The sequence below is a fragment of the Pristis pectinata genome, chromosome 1, assembly GCF_009764475.1.
Source record: "Pristis pectinata isolate sPriPec2 chromosome 1, sPriPec2.1.pri, whole genome shotgun sequence".
In the NCBI taxonomy this organism is placed as follows: Eukaryota; Metazoa; Chordata; class Chondrichthyes; order Rhinopristiformes; family Pristidae; genus Pristis; species Pristis pectinata.
Genome location: NC_067405.1, coordinates 66241759 through 66257367, shown reverse-complemented (window position 1 = coordinate 66257367; position 15609 = coordinate 66241759). Strand labels below are relative to the sequence as shown.

General features: G+C 46.6%; 1 long non-coding RNA gene across 2 annotated transcripts in view; it reads right to left on the bottom strand.

Moving 5' to 3' along the window:
• Nucleotides 1-466: 466 nt before the first annotated feature.
• Nucleotides 467-15609, bottom strand: part of LOC127576125 (uncharacterized) — a 54514-nt gene continuing 39371 nt past the window's right edge. For both annotated transcript variants that reach the window (XR_007957173.1, XR_007957172.1), the window contains exon 3: nt 467-1407. This is a non-coding gene — a long non-coding RNA (uncharacterized LOC127576125). The remainder of the gene's footprint in view (nt 1408-15609) is intronic.

Below are 15609 nucleotides of genomic sequence, written 5' to 3'. Positions count from 1 at the left end.
CCACACAGAGGGAGGTGGGAGAATGAGACTAGCTCTGGTAGACAACTTGGTCCACATGGTTAAGTTGGGCTGACTGGCCATTTTCCGTGCTATGTGACTCTATGATCCTATGAGCTGAAAGCAATCCAATTGTACAATCACAGAATAGTTACAGCACCAAAGGAGGCCACTGGGTCCATCACAACTGCAAGTAAACCATGCCACTGCAAGTACAGTAGGTGACAGTAACCATCGCTAACTTGGGCATTACAAAGCCGTTACACTGACTGCAGGAGAAGGAAGGATGCTGTTTAAGCAGTACTGAAGACAGGTATAAGCCTTTGATAAAATCCTACAGAAGGTCTGAATATCAGACCAAAGACCCTTCCTCAGAACTGAGAAAGAGAGAAAGTCTGGGCAGCACAGGAGGTGGAGGGTGATGATGGGTGGTTGGGTGGAATAATGTAGTCGTTAAAAGGACAGTTGAGATCCTTTGTGTGATGTGGTGTTAAAATTGCAAAGTCATAGAACATAGAACAGTAAAAGAAACAGGCATTTCGGCCCATGGTGTCTGTGCCAGCCATGAAGCCAATCCAAACTAATCTCATCTGCCTGCACATGGTCTCTATCCCTCCATATGCTGCCTGTTCATGTGCCTGTCTAAATGTCTCTTAAATGTCTGCTTCCACTGCTTCCCCAGAATTATATTCCAGGCAGCTACCACTCTCTGTGTAAATAAAACTTGCCTGGTAAATCTCCTTTAAATTGTCTCCTTCTCACCTTAAAGCTATGTCCTCTAATATTTGAAATTTCCATTCTGTGAAAAAGACTCTATCTACCCTATTTATGCCTCTCCTAATTTAATACACTCTATCAGGTCACCCCTCAGCCCCTGACATGCCAGAGAAAACAATCTGAGTTTCTCCAACCTCTCCTTATAGCTACTACTCTCTAATCCAGGCAACATCCTGGTGAACCTCTTCTGCTCCCTCTCCAAAACCTCCACATCTTTCCTGTAATGTGGCAATGCAGTAAGTCTGGCCTATCGGGATATGCCCAGCAGGGATGGCAAAAGTAGCTTGCCCTGATACAAACAGCAAGAAAGTGCAAGTTATCTAAAGTTGTAGAAGTCAATATTGAGTGGTTAGTGAAAGTTTCTGTTTTGATAAATTTGGGGAATCAGCATCAAGGCACTAGATTTATTATTTTCCAGGCAGAAAGCAATACGTTCACTATTTTGCAGGGCTGTTGATAGATATTGCATCAAATCACACATCCTGTCACCTTGTCCCACATAAGTGCAAGCTCCAATTTGTATCAATCTCAGCCTCAAGTACATCCAGATCTTATTTTTTGAAGATAAAAATGGTCCATTTTTCAGCTTGTTCTGCCTTTTCAGCTGCAGTTGAGTGTCTGGTCAGTTGGACCCTGTGCAAACAAAAGATTTAGTGAAACAGAAACTTACAACGTTCTGCTGTAAAATGGTGTCAGCCATCAGGAAAAATCCAGCAGATTCCACCAGGATTTCCCAACAGAACAAGTTAAAGATGCCCTCTTGTTTTATCCCTGGCTTATTTGTTGCTGTGAAGAACTGTCTCAGTGGGGAATAGTGAATACGAATTTACATAATTTGGTCTGTATGATTGACCTACAGAAGGAATCTTTACAAATCCCATCTTGATTCAGATAATGATACTATTTCAGAACTCCTGGTTGACATCATCCTTGTTGATTACAGCTTATGCTAATAAGAGGGTTAAGGGTTCTTTCTCACCCATGTTTGTCATTCCAGTGTAAATATCAGTGGATCTATATGTGACCATGATTAGGGGGGGCAAGGACTAACTGTAGGGTGCTTCGAGTATTTGCCAGAAATGCTTTAATTTCCTCGTGAGCAGTTCCATGGCAACTCAACGAAGCTGGAACTAATTTCTGAATCAGTTCACACCGCATGGAGTGCGAGACAAGTTGCTGATTCCTGAGAAAACTCTGTAACATCATTATGTTTTGTACTTTGCATGGAGTTCTGCAGAAATGATAGCCAAAAGGTCAATGTTGTAGTTAATACCATCCTCCTTCAGCTTAACACATCAAGGTATTCTGCTATGCCTTCCTCCATCTTGGCCTCTTCTAGATCTCCTCAACCACTCCATGTGATAGCAAGCTCCACGTTCAAGCTACTCGTTGGTTAGAGAGCTTTCTCTTGACTTCCACTAGTGATCTTATAGCAGCTGCTTAGTACTTATAACTCTTGTGAAATCTCATGCAAGTGAAAACATCTTCTCTGTATCTATCCTTGTAAACCCCTTCATAATTTTAAAGTATATTTGATAAGGTATCACTCAACATCCAGTGAAACAACTGCAATCTTTCCTGATATTTATGAACTTAAAAGTTTTGTTATTGTTCTAAATCTTTATTGCACCCTCACTTGTTTCTATTCTTTCTTTACTATAAAAGCTAGAACTCTGCACAAAGCCCAAAATGCTTGCCACATCAATTTTTGTTTCTGAACCTTCACCCTCTCAATTTCCCTTGCAAAGGCAACAAAAGCAAGGAGAAAGTATGGACAATAGAACTTTTTGCTGTTTTCCCTTGTCAACAGGTTTTCACTGGGTGAAATTACAGCTGGATAAGCATCCCTCCTTCTGCAGGAGGTAATATATTGCAACCAGAATGTGCTTCATCAACCATTTTGCTAAAGAACCAACTGAATTCTGTCAAGATGATAAGTAGAGTAGAGATGGACCAATAAGTCTTTCCTTGTCATTTTTCAGATCTACATTAGTAAGTGAGAGGACGATTGTTTGGTGAGTGTTACCCTCTTTTTTCAGCTCTTACTAAATGACTCATTTTCATCTCACTAATGTGGATGCTCCAAATGTGTTCAGCAACAGTCACAACATGTCCAAAGTCCTGACTTTAACCACAACCTCTATTATCAGTGCTAGCCCAATTTTCCATGTCTTAATGCAATATTGAAGTTTTGCCTATCCTTACTGAACCCATGTTTCCCACAGGACCAAACACAATGTTTATCCTTATCCAGCTTCTATGTTTAAGTCAGCCAATTAGCATCCAGCTCATTCAAGAACATTTTATTAACAGGATTGATTAAGCATTGGATCTCTCCAGCAGAGAAGCACAAACACAATGGGCCCTACTGTTGTGAGAACAGGTTCTTTGGTGTTGCAAAGGTAGAGGACTCTGGACACAATCTTTGGAGTTTTTCAATGATGATTTAATCACAAAGACAAACGTGGGAACAGAATGAATGGGAATGGATGCACACATGCACAGGGGTGATCGTGAAACACAGGGGAAGTCGCAACAGGGTGAAGTGCACACACACACGGCAAATTGGTTACCAATGATATGAAGTGCCACTGCTTTCCAATACTGTTTCACGTTTTTCCGGTGGCTGGAGCCCTCCGTGAACCAGGCGTGCAGTTTTTGTTCAGGGTCGAGGGAGTCGAAGGGTTGGCGCCCTGAGATATCCTGCACCAAAGTGACTATGTCGGGTACCGCGAAAGTGAGTGGGGGGCCGCTGTGTTCAAGTGTCGGTAGTCCACTGTCATGTGCCAAGTCCCGTTCTTTTTGCAGATGGGCCAAATGGGGCTATTAAGAGGGAAGCTGTGGGTCTAATGACTCCCTCCCGCAGCAGGGCTTGAATGGACTCTGATGTCTTGGTGTCCCCCGGCGCCCTATACTGCTGACTGCAGATGACCTTGGAGGGGGGGGGAACAATAACCGGTTCCCACTTGGCCACCCTGACTACCACCGTAGCCTTGGCGACTCCAAAAGTGAACTTGCCCCAGTTGGTGTGTAGGGACTGTCCCTTTAAGACATTAATCCCCAGTATGCATTCCGTGGAGTCTGTGATTAAAACAGTTACAGTTCGAGGAGGTTGGTTCCTAATGGCCATGCGGACCCTGACTTCCTTCGTGGACAAAAGAGAACCTCCCAACCCCTCTATCTGCATCTATGCCCCCTTCCACGCGGCGGGGTTCCCTGGGACGATGGTGTGCTGGGCACCCATGTTGACAAGTGCCATCCACCTCTGCACGTTCCCCTTTCCCCAGTGTACCGCTACGGGTATGTGTGGACTCAGGACCCCCAGGCGTGGAAGGGTGACAGAACAGACGCGCTGGGGACCCCGGCCTTCATCCTATGGGAGGGGGGTGGAGGTCTGCCACCCTGTGGGTGAGGGTTCCTGCTGGTGGGACTGGGACATTTCCTGTTGCAGCAGGTCCCAGAGCTGAGCCCGGAGGACAGGGAAGGCTGTTTCAGGTAGGGGAGGGGCAGAGGCAGTGGCAGTATCAGTGTCTGCGGGGGCAGCCCATGTGGTCCAGTGGTTGGGGGTACCCCCTGTGTTAGACTTGGACCCAGGGTGGTCGTGGGTCTTCCCCTGGCTGGGCTTTCCCCCACAGAGCTCCTTCCATGGTGCGTGGAGAGCAGAGGTTGGGACCCCATCTATGCTAGCACGGTCCACCCCTGTGCGCAACAGGTCCCAGTACAACTGTTTGCATGTGAGACAAGAGGTGGTGTCCCCAGCCCTCATCTCCACTCTACAGACCTTGGTGGGTGCCGCCCGCTGCATGTACTCTAGCCCTTCCAGGAGAGTGATGGCTTCCCGTACGGTCTTCCCACCAGCCGGTCCCATGAGGGGCAGGACCACTGGCCTCAGGTCGGGGCGCGTGGTGGCAACCAGGTACCCCGCTAGCGCACTGGTCATTGTGGTATTCTCTAACAACTCGAGGTCACCCATCCCCGCATAAATGCCAGTCACTAGTGCCCATTCCCTGATGACTCTGGTGCCCTCACTAACTGTGCTCCACTGTGGTCGCCCGTATAAATCCCACTCGAGGAAGGTAGGGTACCAGGCCCTCATGGCAGCCACTACCCAATCCCACAGGGTAGCGGTATCCCCGATCTCCCCCCTCCCCCGGTGGCGCCCGCAGGCCATTATTAATGCTCTGTTGGTCCGACAAGCTCCCCAGGCACTTGCTTCCTGGTGAGAGGAGCTCACACTGGGGGCCCCCTCATCCCACGGCTGGAGTAGCCATGCAGCCAGCTGTTCACCCGACTGCCGGTGGTACTGATCCACCAGCTGGGTAAGGTCCTTAACAGAAGTCCAGGGTCTCCGTGGTCTCGGAGGGACCGCGGGCACCTACCCCTGCGGAGGTCCCATTCTGACTCTCTTCCCTTCTGTGGCGGAACTGGGACCACATGGTGACGGGTCGAGCCTGCAGGGGCTCAGGTGCGGGGGGTGGGGGGTGCGCAGGTGTGATGGAGCTCAGGATCTTTGGGTACCCCCTTCTCATCATTGACCATCCATATGTCCCCATCCCCCAGTCACACGTCCAGCTTGTCACCACACTGGACCAAGGCTTGGATTTTAAATGGGTCTGGCTGCCAGCCAGACCTGCGGGCAGCCTGTGCCTGCTGCATTTGAATTGGTCGGCAGGCGACCTTGGTACCCTTGGCCTCAAGGTCATTGGCCCGGGTCTGGGCAGTCTGAACCGCCTCCTGCAGTGTACAACATCGCTGCTGGAGCGTCTCCATCTCTTCTCCCTCTGGAGACATGTACTCTGCAACTGGCTAGTAATCCCAACCTGGCATCTCAGGAGGGACGCCAGGAGCCAGAAGGCACCCCTTTGACTCCCTTTGGCTCTGGGGAACCCCGACTTCTGGAGGAGGGCCACCACATGGTGCCCTAGTTTCTCACCACGTGGATCTAACTGCTCAGCTCAGTCCACTGGCTTACCGTGGTCTGCCAGCAAGCTGGCCAAGCTCCCAAATCCCTCACTCTCATCAGACCACCTGGGAACCCTCTCCTCCGTGCCTGCACTCGCCTTCTTTCCCCTGTTCCAGAACATCCTACCCACGTCTGTGTCCAGCTGAGAACTTTAAGACCCTGCTCGCAGCACCAAATGTTGTGAGGAAAGGTTCTTTGGGGTCTCAAAGGTAGAAGACTCGAGACATGTCTTTGGAGTTTTTCAAAAATGATCTAATCACAAAGACAAACACCAGAACAGAATGAATGGGAATGGATGCACACACGCACATGGGTGATGGCAAAACGCGGGGGGAAGTCACAATGGGGGTGAAGTGCGCACACACACACACGACGAACTGGTTACCAATGATCAGGGAAAACACAATACGATGCCTGAACACCCTGACTCTGAACAAGCATCGGCTCTATGCTACCGGGAAGCTACTTAGGATACTCCTAAACCCCTGTGGAAGTGCACACTCTTACCAATGGTCCCTTCAGCATGGTTTCAACTCCTGCAGCAATCAAAAAAAAGAGGGAGAACCATGCACATGTGGCATTCTTTATAGTGCTGGAGAGCTGGGTGGAGTCAGTTCAGGTAATTCAACAGGTCTAATAGGTCATGGCCAGGTACAACAGGTGTGTGCAGGAGCCAATGGTCAAGAGTGTGCACTAATGAGTGGGTGGAGCCAAACCTTGATTGACAGTGATGTCACTTTCGACCAGTGCTCAATGGTGTCACGTGACAGCCATGACCTTTCACACTGCACCTACTTTAACGTAATACATTAACATGACTTGGTAACCTTTCCTCTTACTTGGTAAAGTGCTTTGCAATTTTACCTCTTGTTTTCTCGCCTGATACTTTGAATTGACTGCTCTGTTTTCTCCTATAGAACTGTTGATTGCAGTCAAAGTGGGAAGACTAATGCAATGGCTATCAATATGAATCAGCACTGGTGATAAGTTGTCGACCTGAAACATTATTTCAGATGCCCTTTCCACAGATGCTGCCTTGTCTACTGAGTATTCCCAGCATTTCCTGCTTTTATTTCAGATCTCCAACATCTGCAGTTTATCAAAACTCAAAATAACTGCAGGTGCTGGAAATTTGAAATAAAACAGAAAATGCTGGAAATATTTATCAGGTCTGGAAGCATCTGTGGATAGAGATACAGGATTAATGTTAATTCTGTTTCTGCAACTGTTTGTTTTTCTTTCATGACAGCTCAATGTTTCTGTTACTGGGCTGATATTCTATCCATACAGCTGCAGACCCTGTTATTACTTGGATGTCAATTATTACTTGGATGTCAATTAACCCTGTTATTACTTGGATGACAAACCTATTATGAAACATCTTATCAAATGCTTTTTGGAAGTCCATGTTGCACATTAACTGCATTTCCTCTTTCACCCACTTAGTTACTTCATCAAAAAGCTCTACCAAGTTAGTTCACACATTTTGCCTTCAATAAATACATGCTGATTTTCTGTAATCAACCCACATATGTCCAAGTGACAAATGCTATTCCTGGGTAATGTTGCTGCAACTATCCTCACTGTCTGGTTGAGCTGCAGTTACCGGATGTGTCCCTACACCCTTTTTTTGAGTGTTCCAGTCCTCAAGCATCTTTAGATGTTTGAATGATATCTGCAATTTCTTCCCTGCCTTCTCTCAGCAACCTCAGATAGAACATAGAACACTACAGCACAGGAACAGGCCCTTCAGCCCACAATGTTGTGCCGAACCAATTACAATTAGGAATAAAATGTCCAACTAAACTAATCCCTTCTGCCTACACAATGTCCATATCCTAGCATTTCCCTCACATTCATGTGCCTATCTAAGAGCTCTTTGAATGCCCCTATCATATTTGCCTGCACCACCACCCCAGGCAGTGCATTCCAGGGACCCACCACTCACTGTGTAAAAAACTTGCCCTGCACATATCCTTTGAATTTACCCTCATCACCTTAACTACATGCCCTCTGGTATTAGACATTTCAACCCTGGGGAAAAGATACCGGCTGTCTACTCTATCTATGCCTCTCATAATCTATCTCTCAGATCTCCCCTCAGCCTCCGCCGCTTCAGAGAGAACAACCCAAGTTTGTCCAACCTATCCTCACAGCACACGCCCTCTAATCCAGGCAGTATCCTGGTAAACCTCTTCTGCACCCCCTCCAAAGCCTCCACATCCTTCCTATAATGGGACAACCAAAACTGAATGCAATACTCGAGATGCGGCCTAACTAAAGTTTTATAAAACTGCAGCATAACTTCCTGACTCTTGAATTCAATGCCTTGACTAATAAAGGCAAGCATGCCAAATGCCTTCTTTACCACCCTGTGTAGCCACTTTCAGGGAGCTATGAACTTGGACCCCAAGATCTCTCTGTTCATCAACACTGTTAAGGGTCTTGCCATTAACAGTGCACTGTCTCTTTACGTTTGATCTCCCACTGTGCAACACTTCACATTTGGCTGGGTTGAACTCCATCTGCCATTTCTCCGCCCATACCTGCAACTGATCTATATCCCACTGTATCCTCTGCCAGTCTCCTACGCTATCCACAGCACCACCAATCTTCGTATCATCTGCAAACTTACAAACCATCCATGTACATTTTCATCCAGGTCATTTATCTCCATCACAAACAGCAGAAGTCCCAGTACGGATCCCTGTGGAACACCACTAGTCACAGACCTCCAGGTAGAATAAGTCCCATTGACCACTACCCTCTGTCTCCTATGGGCAAGCCAGTTCTGAATCCAAACGGCCAATTCACCGTGGATCCCATGCATCCAGTCTGGGCCAGGCAACCTTTACATATATATTCATTTAAGGGATGTGGGCTTTGCAGGATGATCCAGCTTTTAATTACCCATCCCTAGCTGCCATTGAGAAGGCGGTGGTGATCTGCCTTCTTGAACCACTGCAGTCCTTGAGATGTGGGTGTTAGGGAGGGATTTCCAGGATCTTGACCCAGCAATCGTGAAGGAACAGCGATATATTTCCAAGTCGGGATGGTGAGTGGCTTGGAGGGCAACTTCCAAGTAGTGGTATTCCCACACCTTTGTCCTTCTAGCTGGTTGATGTTGTGGGTTTGGAATGTGTTATCTGAAGAATCTTGGTAAGTTGCTGCAGTGCATCCTGTAGATGGTACAAACTGCTGCTACTGTGCGTCGGTGGTGGAGAGTGAATAGTTGTGGATGAGGTACCTATCGAGCGGGCTGCTGTGTCCTGTATTATTCACTTTATTCACTTCAAGTGCAGTTAGCCTTTCTAGTATTTCTTCATTACCAATTTTCAACCCATCCAGAATCTCACCTACATCTCAGCAGGCCAGGCAGCATCCATGGAGAAAAGCAGGCCGTCAACGTTTCGGGTCGGGACCTGAAGAAGTGTCCCGACCCGAAACGTTGACCGCCTGCTTTTCTCCACGGATGCTGCCTGGCCTGCTGAGTTCCTCCAGCATCATCGTGTTTTTCATCTAGATTCCAGCATCTGCAGTCCTTTGTTTCTCAACTACATCTTCCTTTGCTAAACCTCCTCGGTGAAGACTGATGTAAAGCACTCATTTAGGTCCTCAACCCTTCCTTTGCCGCTATGAAGACATTTCCTTTCTCATCTTGGAGGGGCACCACCGCTCATCTTAAAACCCTATCCGGCTCACGTGCCTCCAGAGTATATCTTTGACAGGGTGAAATAATAGGGCGGTTAAGATAAGATTAAGATCCTTTGACTGTGTAATGTGTTGCTAATGTTGTATAGTCTGTGTCATGTTCTATTGTCAGACAAACATTACACACACTGTACATCATGCACAGACTAAATAACATTGGCAACAATTACACAGACAAGAAAGCTTAGAGTCATAGAGTCCTGTAGTTGTACAGCACACAAATGGGTTCCTCAGCTCAACTCATCCATGCCGACTGTGATGTCTAATAATGTTAATCCCATTTTTAATCTTATCTGAACTGCCCCGTCGCTTCACCCTGTCAGAGAAATTGGAGACATAAGATACTGCGGATGCTGGGATCTGGAGCAAAGAGTGAACTGCTCGAAGAACTCAGTGGATCTATGGAGACAAAGGGATGGTCGGCATTTTGGGTTGAGACCCTGCACTTTGCTCTCAGAGAAATTCCCTTTATTCCACCCCTTACCCTCTTCCACCTTCTCTGCTGCCCAGACTAACTTGTTTCTCTTTAGCAGTTCTGACGAAGTGTTCAGAACCTAGAACGTGAACTTCTTCTCTTTCCGCAGACGACGCCTGACCTGCCGGGTATTTCCAGCGTTCTCTGTTTCCAGTTCTTGTTTTAATACGTCTGTTGTGCTTATGTACATGTGCTGTGATGCTATGTAAATCTCTCCAAGAGACATGGCTGAAGGAAGTTAAGGAGTGAAATTACCAAAGGGTGAAGAAAGTTGGATGTTGAATGAGGGGCTCATTGAGACAGAGGGGAAAGGACAAAGTGTGTGAGGTAATAAAGGTCTATGGCAGAGCCACAGTGCAGGGTAAAGAATGAATCATCAACTGCGTCTCAGAATGAACGATTTGCGAAAACCTGATGCAACATATAAGCAGGATACATTCTCGGAAGAGATTCCTCTTTATGCATGTATAAATTAGTAAACTTTAGGGATAATACATGGTTTAGATTTTTTGGATTGGTTTGTTTATGATGTGGTTTATATGCCTTTCACTGTCTGTTTGGATTCTGTGTCTAGTCATGTATCTGTGATATTAATTATCTTTAAGCTAACATAATGAATGTGTTTACTTGCACTGAGTGACATAATCTGCCAAAAGTATTGTCCCACACTGAAAGTACAAAGCTTGGTGTTCTGCTGAGCTCCCTAAGGGAGGCAAAGAGTGCAATATTCCACCAGTAAAATTTCCTGTTGGTTGACAGCAAATAAGCCACACCTAATTGGTTTTGATCTTTCAAATCAGATTTTGGGAACCAGCTTTCAATTTGCTAACTCCGGGGTCTGGAGATCTGTGGATTCATAGATCCAGTTCTACTGGGAAGCTGGGGAATTTATGCCACGGATTTAACAGCAGAGATGCTGGAATCTGGCTCATGAACATCCGTTTCCCAGAATATGACTGAGTAGAAAAACAGCAGTAAAGACCGAAGTGAGTCCCACCTTGTTTATAAAGAACTGGATGAGTAAAATCAATATAAAGTGTCATTAAGTGTGAATGGTGTGGTTTAATCTCATGCTAAAGGAATGCAATTAGCAGGCAGGTGATTGTCTGTGAAAACACTGATGTGGTTTCTTTAGTGAATTAGGAATGTTTTATGATAAATTGATGATTGGCAGTGTTAGTGCAAGGGCCACCTGCAGTTTCTAGGGAGCAGCTAACTCCAACCCTGTCCCACAGCCATGTCCCACCTCATTACTTTTTCCTGTTAGTTTCCTTGCCCTTAGTCTCATCTTTGTCATAACCTTGCATTGTGCTCAATCGTCAGATGGGGGATAAAGCAACCTGTGGTAAGAAATAAACTTAAAATAACCACTTGTGGCGACTCACCGTCTAGTCGGGTGAACCGGCTCGGCAGTCGGGTTGCGCGGTGTCGGAGCGATGAGGCCCAAGATGGCGGCGGGCCTCATCTTTCCGAGCGACGGGGAGAACCTGCGCACGGGAAAGTCCTGATGATGTAGGACTTACGTCATTGCCGGTTGTTTTGGGCGGGAACATTCTCCCTTAAAGGGCCCGACGCAAGGCGGGAAAATAAACCAGTTCTGTTTGGCAATCCTCCGAGTAGAGTCTTGTTTTATTCCGCGGTAGCAACCGCTACACACTAGTCAATTTTACAACTGGATATATTTATCAGCTGTGTTCTAATGACAACATCTTTTATCTTTTAGTCAAAAGGTTGTAGGTTTCATTGAATCATAGAATCGTATAGCACAGAAATGGGCCTTTCTGGCCCACCTCATGAATGCCGACTTTGATGCCTCTCAATGTTAGTCCTGTTTATAAGATAAGATAACTTTATTAGCCATATGTACATTGAAACACACAGTGAAATGCATCTTTGCGTAGAGCGTTTTGGGGGGCAGCCCGCAAGTGTCGCCACGCTTCTGGCACCAACATAGCATGCCTACAACTTCCTAACCTGTACGTCTTTGGAATGTGGGAGGAAACCGGAGCACCCGGAGGAAACCCATGCAGACACGGGGAGAACATACAACCTCCTTACAGACAGAGGCCGGAATTGAACTTGGGTCGCTGGTGCTGTAAAGCGTTATGCTAACTGCTACACTACCGTGCCTGCATTAGGCCCATATCCCTCGACTCCCATGTAAGTACCTGTCCAGATGCCTTTTAAACATTGTAATTGTATTCACCTCTACCAGCTCCTCTGGCAGCTTGTTCCAGATAACCATCACCCTCTGTGTGAAAAACTTGCCCCTCACGTCCCCTTTAAATCTCTCCAAGAGCATAGGTGCTTATATGATGCTTTGTGCCTGTGATGCTGCTGCAAGTAAGTTTTTCACTGCACCTCTGTATACATGTACTTGTGCAGATGACAATAAACTCGACTTTGACCTTGACTTTGAGTTACAAGAGTCATTCAGCACTGATGCTGGCCCTTCAGCCCCCCCCCCCACATCTATGCTGACCATCATGCCCATCTGTACTAATCCCACTTGCCTGCATTAATTCCATATCCACCTATGCCCTGCTCATCCAACCACCTGATCAGATGCCTCCTAAATGTTGTTACTGTTCCTGCCTCCACCACCTCCTCTGACAGCTCATTCCAGATACCAACTACTCGTTGTGTGAAAAACTTTCCCCTCAGATCCCCTTTAAACCTCCTCCCTCTCACCATAAACATATGTCCCCTAGTTTTAGACTGCCTACCCAGAGAAAAAAGGCTGTGACCATCCACTTTTTCTGCCTCCCTCATGATTTTATATACCTCTATCAAGTCACCTCTCAGCCTCCTTCGCCCCAGGAAAAACAGACCCAGTCTATCCAATCTCTCCTGAGAACAAAAGCACTGGCAACAGTCCTGGCAACATCCTTGTGAATGTTTTCTGCAACCTCTCTAGCTTAAGTGTATCCTTCCTACATTGTGGCGACCAGAACTGCACACAGATCCTTGACTTTCTAACCAACAGACCGTAATCAGTGAGGATAGGCAGCAATACCTCTGGCACAATTATTCTCAACACTGGTGCCCCACAAGGCTGCGTCCTCAGCCCTCTACTCTACTCCCTATACACTCGCAACTGTGTGGCCAGATTCTGCTCTAACTCCATCTACAAGTTTGCAGATGATACCACAGTTGTAGGCTGCATCTCAAACGGCGATGAGTCGGAGTACAGGAAGGAGATAGGGAGCTTAGTGGAATGGTGTCATGACAACAACCTTTCCCTCAATGTCAACGAAATGAAAGAGCTGGTCATTGACTTCAGGAAAGGGGGCGGTTTCTACATGCACCTGTCTACATCAATGGTGCTGAGATCGAGAGGGTTGAGAGCTTCAAGTTCCTGGGAGTGAACATCACCAACAGCCTGTCCTGGTCAAATCACGTAGATGCCACGGCCAAGAAAGCTCACTAGTGCCTCTACTTCCTCAGGAGGCTAAAGAAATTTGGTTTGTCCCCTTTGACTCTCACCAACTTTTATTGATGCACCATAGAAAGCATCCTATCTGGATGTATCATGGCTTGGTACGGCAACTGCTCTGCCCAAGACCGCAAGAAACTGCAGAGAGTTGTGGATACAGCCCAGCCTTCCCACCTTGGACTCTGTCTTTACCTCTCGCTGTCTTGGTAAGCAGCCAGCATAATCAAAGACCCGACCCACCTGGGTCATTCTCTCTTCCCTCCTCTTCCCTCGGGTAGAAGATACAGGAGCCTGAAGGCATGTACCACCAGACTTAAGGACAGCTTCTACCCCACTGTGATAAGACTATTAAACGGTTCCCTTATACGATAAGATGGACTCTGACCTCACAATCTACTTTGTTGTAACCTTGCACCTTATTGCACTGCACTTTCTCTGTAGCTGTGACACTTTACTCTGTACTGTTATTGTTTTTACCTGTACTACCCCAATGAACTCTGTACTAACCCAATGTAACTGCACTGTGTAATAAATTGATCTGTATGATCGATATGCAAGACAAGTTTTTCACTGTACTTCGGTACAAGTGACAATAATAAACCAATACAAATACCAATATCAATAGCAATACCCTAGGTGTGGCCTCACCAGTGTTTAGTACAACTGTAACACAACATCCCATTATTATTGGGTGTGTTGGGGAAGTCAGTATTGCAGAAGTTGAGCATTAGCTTTCTGACCCACCTGGTGCTTGTGATGAGGCAACCTTGACACCACTGTTCTGGGGCAAACTTTGGGAGTGGGAAGGGGCAGACAAACCTCCAAAAAAGTTAGTTGTGTAACTTTGTCTATGCTGAAATGAATAGTCGGATTTAGAAAATCCCACCTAGAGCGATGGTTGGGAACAAACTAGTTGGCAAGCCTGAAAGTTCTGCTCAGCTACCTTCCGGGTGTTCACTGGAGCACTGAGTTCACTGCAGGGTATCGTATATGAGGAAGGATGTCACGGCTTTGGAGGAGATTTACTGGAATGATGTGAAGGACTCAGCTATGTGGAGAGGGTGGAGATGCTGGGGTTGTTCTCTTCCTCAGAGCAGAGAAGGTGAAGAATGCTGGTGGGATAGCTAGAGAGAAGATGGTTAGGCAGCCTAATTGGCAAAAGGAAAACAAAAGGTTGAGAAGGCATTTAGTTACAATCTGGAAGGTGCAGATGGAAGGAATAGAGGGAGCTGGTTCAGACATATCTATCAACAGAGAACTGAATGTATGTTTGGAAAGGAAACGGTTGCAGATTTCTACAGGAAGGAACAACAGACTAGATATGATGGGCTGCAGACCCTCTTGTGATGGAAGATGCTCTGTATCTCTGACATGTACAGCTCTGCCTGACAGTGGCCAAGTACAGTGCCACTCTCCCCAAAAGGTTCATCTCACTCCTGCTCAGGAATGATTCTTCTGAAGCTTAGAGTATTAGAGTGGCCCCACCAGCATGACATGATTTCTATCATGGCTGGTGGAGGAAAATTCTCAGTGACCTGCTGGGAAGGATAAATTCCTCCATCACAGGCTCAAGGGGAGTTGTATATCAGCTACTCTGAGGAGCTCAAGAGCTCAATGCCACAGTAAACTGATGCACATGAACTCAGTTGTGGAAGTTGAAAGCCAATTTGAGATTCATGCACTGAGTGAGCACAGTACACTCATCAACAGATACACTCCCAGACTGGTAGTTTTCCACATAAGGTGTGGAGCAGCTCCGCCCAGGGCTCTCTGATGTCTCTCTCAAGCCAACATGTGATCTGTCCCTGAATGAGGAAAGGCTTGGATCCATTAAGAATTTTTACAGGGCCAACAGAAATATGAATTCCCCTCTGCAATCCCTAGGAATGCTTTGCTACATTAAAGAGATTAAAAGAATAAAAGCTGTTGTCGATGACCTTAAAAGCATCTAAACTGTCTATGGCCTCCCCCTTGTCAATTTATAATGCAGGCTTGGCCAGCCCCTGGGATTCCTGGCCCGAATCCCCACATTCCAGAACCCACCAACCTCTCAACGACTCCACCGATGGCCAGATGTTCAACATCCGCAACTCACTGGCATGTGCAGGGCGTTGTTGAGTCAATTTGAATTTAAATTTTTAAATTTTTAAAAATATTTTATTTACAGCGTGGTAACAGGCCCTTCCGGCCCAACGAGTCCGCACCCCCAATTTTAAACCCATATTAACCTACCTGTACGCCTTTGGAATG